Source organism: Polyodon spathula, chromosome 43, assembly GCF_017654505.1.
Source record: "Polyodon spathula isolate WHYD16114869_AA chromosome 43, ASM1765450v1, whole genome shotgun sequence".
Lineage (NCBI taxonomy): Eukaryota > Metazoa > Chordata > Actinopteri > Acipenseriformes > Polyodontidae > Polyodon > Polyodon spathula.
In genome coordinates this window covers 1549297-1564095 of record NC_054576.1, presented here as the reverse complement: position 1 = coordinate 1564095, position 14799 = coordinate 1549297, and the positions used below count along the sequence as shown (strand labels likewise).

The 14799-nt window shown below is 39.9% G+C and overlaps 1 protein-coding gene across 2 annotated transcripts in view; it reads left to right on the top strand.

Moving 5' to 3' along the window:
* The first annotated feature begins 11841 nt into the window (after positions 1–11841).
* atp2b3b (ATPase plasma membrane Ca2+ transporting 3b) overlaps positions 11842–14799 on the top strand; it is a 56429-nt gene continuing 53471 nt past the window's right edge. For both annotated transcript variants that reach the window (XM_041236978.1, XM_041236977.1), the window contains exon 1: positions 11842–12129. The gene's annotated coding sequence lies outside the window, so the exon portion shown is untranslated. The remainder of the gene's footprint in view (positions 12130–14799) is intronic.

The window sequence follows — 14799 nt, the reverse complement described above, 5'->3', positions numbered from 1 at the left end:
TCTGCCAAGTTCTGAATCTTGTCTAGATCATTTTGAATGACCTTTGCTTTTGAATCAATTTGCGCCACTCCTATGTTTGTGTCATCTGCGAATTTAACAAATTTGCTTACTATACCAGAATCTAAGTCATTAATGTAGATTAGGAAGAGCAGAGGACCTAATACTGATCCCTGTGGTACTCCATTGGTTACCACACTCCATTCTGAGGTTTCTCCTCTAATCATTACTTTCTGTTTTCTACATGTTAACCACTCCCTAATCCATGTGCATGCATTTCCTTGAATTCCTACTGCGTTCAGTTTGAGAATTAATCTTTTATGCTGGACTTTGTCAAAAGTTTCTGGAAATCTAAATAAACCATGTCATATGCTTTGCAATTATCCATTGTCGATGTTGCATCCTCAAACAAGTCAAGCAGGTTAGTTAGACACAATCTCCCTTTCCTAAAACCATGCTGACTGTCTCCCAGGATACTGTTACCATGTAGGTCATTTTCCATTTTGGCTCTTATTATAGTTTCCATAAGTTTACATATAATAGAAGTCAGGCTTATTGGTCTGTAGTTACCTGGTTCTATTTTGTTTCCCTTTTTGTGGATCATTATTATGTTTGCAATTTTCCAGCCTGTCGGTACAACCCTTGTCTCAAGAGATTGCTGCATGATCTTGGTTAGCGGTTTGTAAATAACTTCTTTCATTTCTTTGAGTACTATTGGGAGGATTTCATCCAGCCCAGGGGATTTGTTTATTTTAAGAGCTGTTAGTCCCTTTAACACTTCTGCCTCTGTTATACTAAAATTATTTAAAACAGGATAGGAACAGGGGCATGTTATTTGTATCCTCCTTTGTAAAAACTTGTGAAAAGTAATTATTTCATATATTTGCTATTTTTTTCTCTCATATATAATGTTTTCATTTGTATCTCTTAGACATTTAACCTCCTATTTGAATGTTCTCTTTCTGTTATAATATTGGAAACACTTTTTGGAACTGGTTTTAGCCCCCTTAGCAATGTTCATTTCTATTTCTCTCTTGGCCTTTCTAACTTCCTTTTTGACTTGTGCTTGCAGTTCCAAGTACTCTTTCTGTGTACTTTGTTTTTGGCCCTTTTAAGTGCTCTGTAAAGTGTCTTTTTTCTCTGAATATTTTTTTTAATTGATCTATTAAACCATTTTGGCCATTTTGTTTTAGATTTAGATTTGTCTACTTTTGGGATGTAATTGTTTTGTGCCTCTAGTATTACATTTAAAAAAAAAAATCAGCCATCCTTTTTCTGTGGATGTTTTTTTCTGTTTTACTCCAATCAACTTCTGTTAGTGTCTGCTACATGCCTTCATAGTTTGCATTTCTAAAATTGTAAACCTTAGTCATTACTTTGGGGGTTTTAAAAATCACTTCAAATGAGACCATGCCATTCCACTCTCTCCTCTTCCATTCCACTTTCTTTCCTCTTCCACTCCACTCTCTCCCCTTCCATTCCACTCTCTCCCCTTCCATTCCACTTTATCTCCTCTTCCATTCCACTCCCTTCTCTTCCATTTCACTTTCCCTCCTCTTCCATTCCACTCTCTCCCCTTCCATTCCACTCTCTCCCCTTCCATTCCACTCTCTTACCTTCCATTCCATTTTCTCTCCTGTTCCATTCCACTCTCTCTCCTCCCCTGCTCTCTCTCCTCTCTCTGTAATGAGATTCCAGTGCAGTTTTGCTCTGTCCTAGTCTGTATGCAGGAGAGTAGAGTAAGGTGATACTTCTTATTGATTGAGAAACCTTTTGTAGGTGTCAGGAGCACACAGGTCATTCATTCAGCAGGTAAAAGGCTGTTAAGGGCAGTTCCCCTCCCCAGCTCTATTTCTAAAGAGACTCGGCATGAAGCAAATCAAATCCAGTGTTCTATTGATAGTTCTTGTCCTCTCTCCCCTCCCTTCTCTCCCAGCACCTTTATCTCCTCTCCTCTCCCCACACCACTTTCATCTCTCCTTTTCTCCTCTTCTCTCCCCCCTCTCAACTCTCCCAGTTCGCTCCTCTTTTTTCCAATCACCTCTCCCCCATCTCCCGCTCTCATGTTTTATTGATGGGTCCCATTGCCTCACTCCTCTCCTGTCTTCTTTCCTCCCTCCTCTCTCCTCCCTCGCTATGATCTCCTGTGATGTTTTATTGATGCTTGTCATTCCCTCACTCTCTATTCTCTCCTCTCTCCTCTCCCTCTCTCTCTGATGTGTTATTGATGGCTGACCCCCCCCCCCCCCTCCATTATGTATAATTTATGAAAAAACACATCATGTACAGGAGCTTCTCAATTCAAGAGAGGAGAATGTGTGTGTGTGTGTGTGTGTGTGTGTGTGTGTGTGTGTGTGTGTGTGTGTGTGTGTAAGTGTGTACCGTGTGCGTGTGTGTGTGTCAGAGAGCGTGCGAGTGCGTGTGTGTGTGTGAGAGAGCGTGAGTGCGTGCATGCGAGTGTGCGCGTGTTTGTACCTGTGCACTAAAGCAGTGGTGCGCAAAGTAGGGACGGTTTTTAAAAGGACAGAGACTTAAAAATAAAATGACAGCTAATTAGTCCAGGACTTGTAGAACCAGAGGAATGAAGTGTTAGTGTCAGTGAAACTGCAGTGAGCATGTATGGAGAGTCAAATATAAAAAAATACATTTTAAGAAAGCAATAATAATGTTTTTCCCTGATTTTCTGTAAATCGTGTATTTTTTCTTAGCGTTAACCAAAAGAAAGTCCTGATTTAGCTAAATATAACAAATGCATTTTATATACAATATCAAATGCTTCAATGGACAGGGTCGTGCGTGTTAGACGTGCACAATATTTTGTGAAAACCCAGATTTATTTTTTTAGACTTAATTGCTGAACAACAGTGTTTTTCAGATTTATGTGTTAGCTAAATGCTGAATAGCTAAAAGTAAAAAAAAAAAAAAAAGATTTAAGTTACTGTATGTATTTTTTCACGGTTTTGCTAGACATGTCAGCTAAATGTTGACTTGCCAAGTGTAAAAAAAGATGTATAGACTTTTTAAATGTTGAATTAGTGATCGGAGTTTGCAACATTTATACTTTATATATGAAAGAACATGTTTAAAAACGAACGTAGTTGTTATTAAATCTAGAAAAAAATATGTGATTTACATTAAACCTGGAAAAAAAACACCTGTTAAAAAATAAAACATTTTAATATGTGTGTCAGCAGGGGGAGGGGGGTTTGTGCGCAACGAAATGTATGCTAAGAAAAGGGGCTGCCATTAAAAGGTTTGCACACCACTGCATTAGGGCCTCCCCTAATTGACTAAGCAGCTTCTAATTTCATATCCACACCTCATCACACTGTCACAGTACCTTCTAATAACATATCCACACCTCATCACACTGTCACAGTACCTTCTAATAACATATCCACACCTCATCACACTGTCACAGTACCTTCTAATTCCATATCCACACCTCATCACACTGTCACAGTACCTTCTAATAACATATCCACACCTCATCACACTGTCACAGTACCTTCTAATAACATATCCACACCTCATCACACTGTCACAGTACCTTCTAATAACATATCCACACCTCATCACACTGTCACAGTACCTTCTAATAACATATCCACACCTCATCACACTGTCACAGTACCTTCTAATAACATATCCACACCTCATCACACTGTCACAGTACCTTCTAATAACATATCCACACCTGATCACACTGTCACAGTACCTTCTAATAACATATCCACACCTCATCACACTGTCACAGTACCTTCTAATAACATATCCACACCTCATCACACTGTCACAGTACCTTCTAATAACATATCCACACCTCATCACACTGTCACAGTACCTTCTAATAACATATCCACACCTCATCACACTGTCACAGTACCTTCTAATCCACACCTATCACACTGTCACAGTACCTTCTAATAACATATCCACACCTGATCACACTGTGTACCTTCTAATAACATATCCACACCTCATCACACTGTCACAGTACCTTCTAATAACATATCCACACCTCATCACACTGTCACAGTACCTTCTAATAACATATCCACACCTCATCACACTGTCACAGTACCTTCTAATAACATATCCACACCTCATCACACTGTCACAGTACCTTCTAATAACATATCCACACCTCATCACACTGTCACAGTACCTTCTAATAACATATCCACACCTCATCACACTGTCACAGTACCTTCTAATAACATATCCACACCTCATCACACTGTCACAGTACCTTCTAATAACATATCCACACCTCATCACACTGTCACAGTACCTTCTAATAACATATCCACACCTCATCACACTGTCACAGTACCTTCTAATAACATATCCACACCTCATCACACTGTCACAGTACCTTCTAATAACATATCCACACCTCATCACACTGTCACAGTACCTTCTAATAACATATCCACACCTGATCACACTGTCACAGTACCTTCTAATAACATATCCACACCTCATCACACTGTCACAGTACCTTCTAATAACATATCCACACCTCATCACACTGTCACAGTACCTTCTAATAACATATCCACACCTCATCACACTGTCACAGTACCTTCTAATAACATATCCACACCTCATCACACTGTCACAGTACCTTCTAATAACATATCCACACCTGATCACACTGTCACAGTACCTTCTAATAACATATCCACACCTCATCACACTGTCACAGTACCTTCTAATAACATATCCACACCTCATCACACTGTCACAGTACCTTCTAATAACATATCCACACCTCATCACACTGTCACAGTACCTTCTAATAACATATCCACACCTCATCACACTGTCACAGTACCTTCTAATAACATATCCACACCTCATCACACTGTCACAGTACCTTCTAATAACATATCCACACCTCATCACACTGTCACAGTACCTTCTAATAACATATCCACACCTCATCACACTGTCACAGTACCTTCTAATAACATATCCACACCTCATCACACTGTCACAGTACCTTCTAAACATATCCACACCTCATCACACTGTCACAGTACCTTCTAATAACATATCCACACCTCATCACACTGTCACAGTACCTTCTAATAACATATCCACACCTCATCACACTGTCACAGTACCTTCTAATAACATATCCACACCTCATCACACTGTCACAGTACCTTCTAATAACATATCCACACCTCATCACACTGTCACAGTACCTTCTAATAACATATCCACACCTCATCACACTGTCACAGTACCTTCTAATAACATATCCACACCTCATCACACTGTCACAGTACCTTCTAATAACATATCCACACCTCATCACACTGTCACAGTACCTTCTAATAACATATCCACACCTGATCACACTGTCACAGTACCTTCTAATAACATATCCACACCTCATCACACTGTCACAGTACCTTCTAATAACATATCCACACCTCATCACACTGTCACAGTACCTTCTAATAACATATCCACACCTCATCACACTGTCACAGTACCTTCTAATAACATATCCACACCTCATCACACTGTCACAGTACCTTCTAATAACATATCCACACCTCATCACACTGTCACAGTACCTTCTAATTCCATATCCACACCTCATTACACTCTTTGTATCTTGTCATATTGTTTGCAATCATTTAGAGTGCTTATTATTGCTAGGACTCAATACAGTTTTTTGGGGGGCCATCGCTACAGTATAAGATGAGCGTCTTTGAGTTTCTCATCCTGCAGCTATTACTACTAATATCTCATGAACAATTTCAGCTGAAATGCTGCAGAACAGAACCCTTCACCTTGATCTCTGACCTAGATGGCTGCCATATTGGGGTCACGTGACACTTTGGTTTCTTGATGATGAAGCCCTTTGAGATCGTGCCTTCATGCTCGGCACACAGCCGTGTTCTGTGATTCTCTGAGTCAAGTTCCATCGTGGGTGTCGTGCAAGAAAAGGGAAACCTTTCAAGAGGGTTCTTTGTTTTACGAAGCTGCCCTGCAACAGAGTCAAAGCTTAGTATCTCACACATCCATTGAGCTAGTGACTTCATATGTGCAGGGTTCGCAATGAAAATATTTAACAGCATTCCTTCAGTTTGAATTAATTCCAACGGACACAAGACATGTTAAAGGGCATCACCATTTCTCCTACAAAATACAGACAATATAAAAGAAGCTTGCATCAAGGGACATTAACAAAAACTAGAAAGTAATATGCAGGCTGGACTCAATGCCTGTCTGCTGTGCAGATCATAATGCACATGATATTTGTACAGCAATCTGGAAACACGCTTCAATAATTCATAGTCTGCTTTCCTTTTTAAGGCAGCCACAACTGCAAAAATGACATCCACACAGTGCAGCACTAAATGCATTCCTGCACTCAAACAGTAAAGGAACAGTAACGTAAACTTCTTAGGAACATGTCTGCATCACATTAAAACAAATAGAATTAATTAAATCTGGGGGGGGAAGGGCGGGGCGGGGTAGGCGATACAGACACAGAAAGAGTTCTAATTCACCAACTTCTCATTCATGCCTTTTAACTTTCTCTGGAATGTGAGGCTAGCGAATTAACCAGCTATTGGTCTGCGACATCTAGCCCCCCAGACTGGAACCCAGGCCCCCAGAGGAAGGTGAAAGGCAGGATGAGAGGCTAGTGAATTAGCTCTCTCTCTCTGTCTCTCTCTCTCTCTCTCTCTCTCTCTCTCTCTCTCTCTCTCTCTCTTTCTCTCTCTCTGTTCAGTTTGCAGTGCTAGGGCTTGTTTCCTCAAACCTGGTGCCTAAACTCCATGAAAATGTTTTATTATGAGACACGTATCTACACACTGAACACATTCAGGTACAGAGCTACATCTTTGTATCAATACCACTGCATTGTTTACTGAGAGATTGGACTCAATTGGTACTGGTGATGCCCAAGGGTTCGGAGGCAGATTCCTCTGTACTTGGGGTTAGGAGAAAAAAATATACAAATACTCTCTTTGTTTTTAAACAACAAAATATAATATTTTCAGTAAACCCAATATCAGCCGTCTCGTTGAGGTTTGGCATTTGTTATTTTATGTAGGCCTGGCCCGAACAGGGACCTTGTTTATGATCAAGTATAACACATTTGTTAATAACTGTTATCTCTCAGTCTCCTGCTTTACTGTCAAAAATAGTAAGGGTCATCACATTATTATTATTATTATTATTATTATTATTATTATTATTGCGGCGGGGGCGTTTCTTTACAATATTTGCTAGAAGCCCCACCCACTATGGAGAGCCAGAGTTTATTATATAACATCACTAACGTCTTCAAATACTTCAGATGCAGACATGGAGAGGCCACTAACACACACCCTTATAGCATTAACAAATAACTAAATTAAAAGATTCCAGCAGCATCGTTAACAGATTGTGTCAGTGGGTATTAAGTAACAATATAACACATATTGCTGCTCTAGAAAGAGTGCAAAGAAGAGCGACCAGAATTATCCCGGGCTTAAAAGGCATGTCATATGCAGACAGGCTAAAAGAATTGAATCTGTTCAGTCTTGAACAAAGAAGACTACGCGGCGACCTAATTCAAGCATTCAAAATTCTAAAAGGTATTGACAGTGTCGACCCAAGGGACTTTTTCAACCTGAAAAAAGAAACAAGGACCAGGGGTCACAAATGGAGATTAGACAAAGGGGCATTCAGAACAGAAAATAGGAGGCACTTTTTTACAGAGAATTGTGAGGGTTTGGAATCAACTCCCCAGTAATGTTGTTGAAGCTGACACCCTGGGATCCTTCAAGAAGCTGCTTGATGAGATTCTGGGATCAATAAGCTACTAACAACCAAACGAGCAAGATGGGCCGAATGGCTTCCTCTCGTTTGTAAACTTTCTTATGTTCTTATGTTCTAACAGTTTTATTTTATAACACAACGCCGCTGTATTGTACACCATCCAAAAGTATAAAGCAAAATAAACACGGATATGCCAAACTTTAGAAAATGAATAAGCAGAAGAACGAATCTGCATTGAAAACTGAATTGAATCCACCACTGTTAATAATAATAAAAACAATATAATCCACTAAAAAGACCGCATCCAGTTTAACACGCATTGCATTACTGTTCAGAATTCGCCTTTTACAAAAGACCCGGCGATTATTGGAAGCTTTGCTGTGACAGAAAAATAAATAAATAAATACTACAGCAAAAGTAAAGGCATATAAAAAAAAAAAAAAACAGTGTACAAACGGAAGTTAAACAATTAGAAAGTCAAGTTTTTTTTTTTTTTTTTTTTTAAAGTATGTTTTGAGGCAGCTTTTAAAGATATTCAGAGGCTTAGATTCCCCGATCACTTTATGGAAGAGCACGGAAAAACGTGAGGCGACTTTTCATTGGATCATTTAGTACACGTGCTATTTTCTTTAAATTCATTAGCTCTTATTTCATTTCTAAATAACTGATTGGTCCAGATCTGTACCCCTAATTAAAAACAGTACGTGTAGTTGACAAAACAGAACGCGTGGTGTATCGCATTACTACGCGTAGCAGTTTATTTGAAACGTGTACTAACGGCGCACGTTTTTCACCCAGATGGTCTTCCATACGCTGAAGCTAATAGGTTTCAGGGTGTTATAAGCTTGCAGGGAAAAGAAGCTATTCTCTGGATTATTTTTAAAGGACCCCTTGAAACCTCTTCAAGGCCTCTAATGGTCCGCGGACCCCCGGTTGAGAATCCTTGCTTAAAAGTCCCCAAAACAGCGTTAGCTTATACCTTAACCAACCACCTCCAGACTGACTGAGTAAAAGGAAGGTATTGGGAGCTACAGGATAGGGCTGTTATAATAATAATAATAACAATAATAATAAATAATAATAATAATAATAATAATAATAATAATAATAATATCATAATTTCTATATAGGGTGTGAATAGCATTTTTTATTTGGACACTCACTTGTTGATAGTCATTCCATTAAATGAAACCAGTTTAATAATTTCTGAAAATGCCGGGGGACTCAAGTCACTCACAGTCTCATCAAGTACAGCTATAGTCGTTTTTAAAAAGTAGCAGGTCAGACAGAATAACTCAAAATACAATAATATAAGGTACACAGCAATGAATCTCAATTATCATAAATAAAATCAATAAATAACAAAACTATGTATAATTTACATTATAATGATTGACTGCACGTACACAGCTGAAGTAAGACTGTCATGTTTTGTAACTTGGATTATAAATTAAATCACTTACCAAACTATACGGGTATTTGATAAAAAAAAAAAAAAAACATTTTATAAACACTCCAATTTGATTCCCTATTGTCATTGTGTACCTGATATGAACAGGACATGATAGAGCTGGACTACACCAAAATAATTAAGCCGGCAAAGGAGAAACAAGATTGGTGCATAATAAAGCATGTACACAGTCAACTTAATTATGCATTTGAGTTTATACAAAGACAGAGGTAATTATTGATTAATGCACAGACAACTTATCGATTGTAAAGAGCAAAAACATCTAGGTGCTTTTCAGTTTGCAATTTTGTTTATTTCATTGGTGAAGTTCTTTTGAATGTGCAGAGCTGCCAAGTGATACATAGTGGTTCACAAGTCATTTACTATATTATACTAATATTACTGGTGTTCTCTAGGGGCAATAAAATGTTTATTTTTCTTCTGCCTTTATGTTAAACTACCAGCAGCAATCTTTAGGGATAGCCTACTGGCAGTACAATTTGATATGATGGTCCCAAAAAGCTGCTGCCAGTTTGTTTTTACTGTAACAAATAAATACAACGAATGTCGAGTACAGCAACAGAAAGGCACATTCACCTCTGAACTGAACATTGCAGCTGGAATGTGCAACATGAACTATTGAACACTGAATACAATGCTGTGCAGAGTATACCACATTCTACAATACTGTGCAGAGTATACAACATTCTACAATACTGTGCAGAGTATACAACATTCTACAATACCATGCAGGGTTACAGCACTCTACAATACCATGCAGGGTTACAGCACTCTACAATACCATGCAGAGTGCACAGCACTCTACAATACCATGCAGGGTTACAGCACTCTACAATACCATGCAGGGTTACAGCACTCTACAATACCATGCAGAGTGCACAGCACTCTACAATACTGTGCAGAGTATACAACATTCTACAATACCATGCAGGGTTACAGCACTCTACAATACCATGCAGAGTGTACAGCACTCTATAATACCATGCAGGGTATACAGCACTCTACAATACCATGCAGGCTTACAGCACTCTACAATACCATGCAGAGTGCACAGCACTCTACAATACCATGCAGGGTTACAGCACTCTACAATACCATGCAGGGTATACAGCACTCTACAATACCATGCAGAGTGCACAGCACTCTACAATACCATGCAGGGTTACAGCACTCTACAATACCATGCAGGGTATACAGCACTCTACAATACCATGCAGAGTGCACAGCACTCTACAATACCATGCAGGGGCATTATACGCGTAGCAGTTTATTTGAAACGTGTACTAACGGCGCCTTATGTACTCATCGTCAAATAAACTTTGCACATGATTGCCGCGTGCAAAAAGTGGGTCTACCAGAAGGTATGCGACTTCGCTAATAGGTTTCCAATGTGTCGAACGTCCCTTTTAGGGATAAATACCTATTCTAAAAATTTATTTTGAAACACTTTAGAAGCATTTGACTTTTGCGTTTGAAGTGAGTGAGATACTTGAAGGTTTATGTCAGACAGTGTGTGATTGACACTAGTAGTTGAGATGAGGGTTGTGTCGAGTTCATAGGGCTGTGGTTTGCAAGGAGCGTCACAGCTTGCCAATCACGTTAATAGAAGGCAAATGCATATTCACGAGTGTAAATCAGAACACAGCCAAACAGCCAATCAAACCGACTGGTCAACTGAAAATCTGGAGCTGCAACCCTCATTGGTTATGATGTGTTTAAGCGTATTTTATTGCTGAATGGGATTTTATAATTAAATTCACACAAAACTTGACGTATGCAAGCGCTCTTTGGTCTTCTCAGTATTTCAATAATGGCAATACTGTTCAAATTCACGTTTGATAGATTACGATTTAAAACTAAGTATCATGTCTACAACAAATATTTTGGCATTGCTTATTTGCACAGTGCAAAACCACACAGGTCACAAATATAGAACCTCAGGCATCCAGCATTCTATAATAGCTAATTATTCCAGAAAAAAAAACTTACATAAACTTTTTTTTTATTTCAATAAACAACATAAAATAATGTCCTGTTATTTTTTCTTCCGTTCCAAAAACTTGGGGGGGGGGGGGGGGGGGGGGGGGGGGGGGTGGGGGGGGCACGGGGGGAGCACGAGGCACGAGCAAGTGCCTAGTTGACTTTTCATGGCTGGCTACGGCCCTCTTGAGTGAGAAAGAGGAGACCGTGCTCTCTTTGCACAGCTATTTGGAACTGCAGCTATTGCAATAACCTGAGCTGTGTGTGGTACCCACAACACAGAGGCATAAGGTTCATACCGGGAACGGACCAACTCGCTTTACAGGGGGCGACAACCAAATACCTGACCGGCCAACTATCCCCCCACCCACGAGCTCACCATCCACGCATTTCTAAATATACCCGTCTAGGTAGCTGTCCTGTGACGCGGAGCGGTGCCTGAGCGGGACTGGGGTGCTGTCAGTGTGTTTTTAGAAGGCGGTGTCGATGCGCATCCCCCCCCCCCTGCCCCCCCCCCCCCCCCCCCCCCCCCGCGCTCGATCTCTCTCGGATGTTGCATTCTGCAGACGATAGAACACCTTGTTGCGTTCTGCAGATGGAACACCAAGAAGAGACTGGCGTTGTGTTCGGGAGCAGCATGTAGACTCACATCTCCTGCAGTTCTGCGCTTTAACTAGCTGGAAAAGCACATAGATATTCCAAATGATATATACCTATATGTATATCTATTTGTGCGTGTGTATTTATATAAATATACGAATATAGCTATTTTCTTTAGTTTTTTGTAGACACAACTGTCATTTCCCCCCCCCTTTTTTGTTTTTTATTGGACACAAAATTGAATTCCTGTGTCAGTCTTAACATCGTCTTCTACAGATCATGGCCCGGTAAGTACAACATGATGTATTTATTTATTGATCCTGTGTTTTTAACAAGAGTTTCGAAAAGTATCTCTGGCATGTTTTCTCTAGGTAGGTGTATTGACCGAATTCAGAGAGCTTGCCCCTTGCTGACAGATTCGTGGTTGGGATTTCGTGTGTGTGTGTGTGTGTGTTTTTGTTAATTGAATCATTTCAATGCAAGGGTCGGTCGCCTGGACAGTGTTTGCGTTTCAAATGCTGCTGCTGTGCGATGATGCTGCGGGGGGGGGAACAAAAAAAAAAAAAAATCAGGTCAAATAAAATATTCAATCAGAGTGCAAACTCGGTTACAGAGGCGCACACTGATACGTGTGTCGTTCAAGAGCATCCGGGACGGGCTCGGGGTTGTACAGCCGTTTGGTTTCCTTAAGTTCTTTGCTACATTTCTATTTTCTTTTTATTTATTTGTAGTGTTTATTGTCGCTTATATATATATTATAATATATATATATATATATATATATATATATATATATATATATATATATATTATATATATATAATATATATTATATAATATATGCTTAATAATAAATGACGAATTATTATTTTACGTTATTATATAATTCAAAAATATAATTAAGTAATGAAGTTATCATATTAAATAGTTCTGATAATTTTGATTTAGCCAGGTACAACTAAATCGGTCCAATAAATATTTATCGCGACCTTTTTAATCCAAAATTTAGTACCTTATTGAATAACTAGATTTACTATAAATTTTACCCCCCCCCCCCCCCCCCAGGAAACTTTTCAGTCGTTGTTGTACAATGGGATAAATGCTTGAACGAGTACGCTGGGCTTTGCCCAGCGCTGATTTTTTTCCAATTTAATGATCAGGTCTTCAGTGAGGGGTGCTAGGGAGCTAGGGGATCCCCCCCCCCCCCCACCCCTGTGTGTTTTTTTTTGTTTGGGGGGGGGGGGGCATATTTGAAGGTTGTTTATAAGGACACATTATTGAGTCAAAATAATACAAGAAAATAGTCTGTAAGGTTATACAACCGCACTAAAGTCTCTCTCTCTCTCTCTCTCTCTCTCTCTCTCTCTCTCTCTCTCTCTCTCTCTCTCTCTCTCTCTCTCTCTCACTGCATTCTTCTCTCCCCGAATGATTTCGCTGATAACAACATATTGCTGCATTGCTATATACCGGAGAAAGATTTTTTTTTTTTTTTTCTCAATTTTCTTGACTGCAGGGTAGGGGAGGTTCCTACAGCAATAGAGATGGTCTAACCCTTAGCTCCTCCCCCCCCCCCCCCCCCCATTAGTCCTTCTCTGTGACGTAAGAGGTAGACCTTTGCCGCGGTTGGTCGGCGCCTCTGGTAGGCGGGATTCCATGCTCGGTTGCGGTGTCAAGGATGTTCTGAAGTCGCCAATGACATTTTCTCCCATTATTTCTCGGGAGGGGGGAAGGGAGGTGTATTGCAGCAGACCCCGCTAACCGAGTCAGGGGCATTGTAAGGGCATCCTGTCGAGCTAGAGCAAGACCGCCTGCCTGTGTGTGTGTGTGTGTGTCTGTGCAATCTATCTCCCTGCCCCATGCCTGCAGCGTGTTTCAATGGGCAGTGTTCTGAATGCCCTGTCCATGGTGCTGAAATCAGTGTTCTGAAAACCCTGTCCATGGTTCTGAAATCTAAGCCAAGCAGCACTGAACTAAAAACAAAAAGACAAACCCCGAGACAGCTGCCTACCCATGTATCAGCAGTGACCCTGTAACAAGCCACATTTCTGACCTGGTTTGTACATGCTCTATTCATGCTAAAGGAATCTTAATAAATTCAGTGACATTGGGAAAGACAACTAGTTCAAATGTTTGTCATGATGTTTAATAGTTTGGCATGATATACTGTATTTTTAATGTAGAGATATTTTCCCTTTTGCAGTATCTATTTCTTGTCTTATTGAGTGGATCTTGGGATGCTGTATAGGTAGGTCATCCAGCCAAACTACTGCCTTTGTCGGTGTGGTGTGTGTTTGAGGGCTATGGGACGTTCCTTTTTATGTGTTTTCAGTGGGTTGTGCACATTCTTCCATTCAATATGCAGCTCTCAAATGGACAATTCTTTTTAAAATACCTGCTAAATCTGTCTTTGGGTCGATAGGCAAGAAGGTGTTGAGTTGCTTTTTGTTCCCTCTTATCACTGGCAACATTATTGCTAAGCAAATCTTTGAAATCCATTCTCTTTCAATCAATTCATACTGTGTTGTAGTTCAGACCCTCTGCAATGATGTGACCTACAGCAACAAATACCAAGATGCAGCAGTTTGCCTACAGCGCTGTGTTTGAAATATTCCAAATTAACATAAAACAAGTGAAGAAGCCAGAGATTCTCAGCACAATACAATGGGGATCAGTGATAATGTTACCATTGCTAATAAGAGGTAAGGGAATGGATTTTGAAGATGGTTAGCACTCTTTTAAAGGTGGGCAGTAATCATGTTAATAACGCTAGTAAGAGGTAAGGAAGTGGGTTTGGGTGGGACTCCTCTAAGCAGATCGTATGCTGCAGAGTGATAATAATAGATTTGTGTTGGAATGCTTCTGTTTGTGGTCTGCAGGGTATTCGATGCTGTCCTAGTTAGGAGCCACAGTAACCCAGTTTAGGAATACAGTGAGGAGAAAGAGAGGTGACCCAGTAA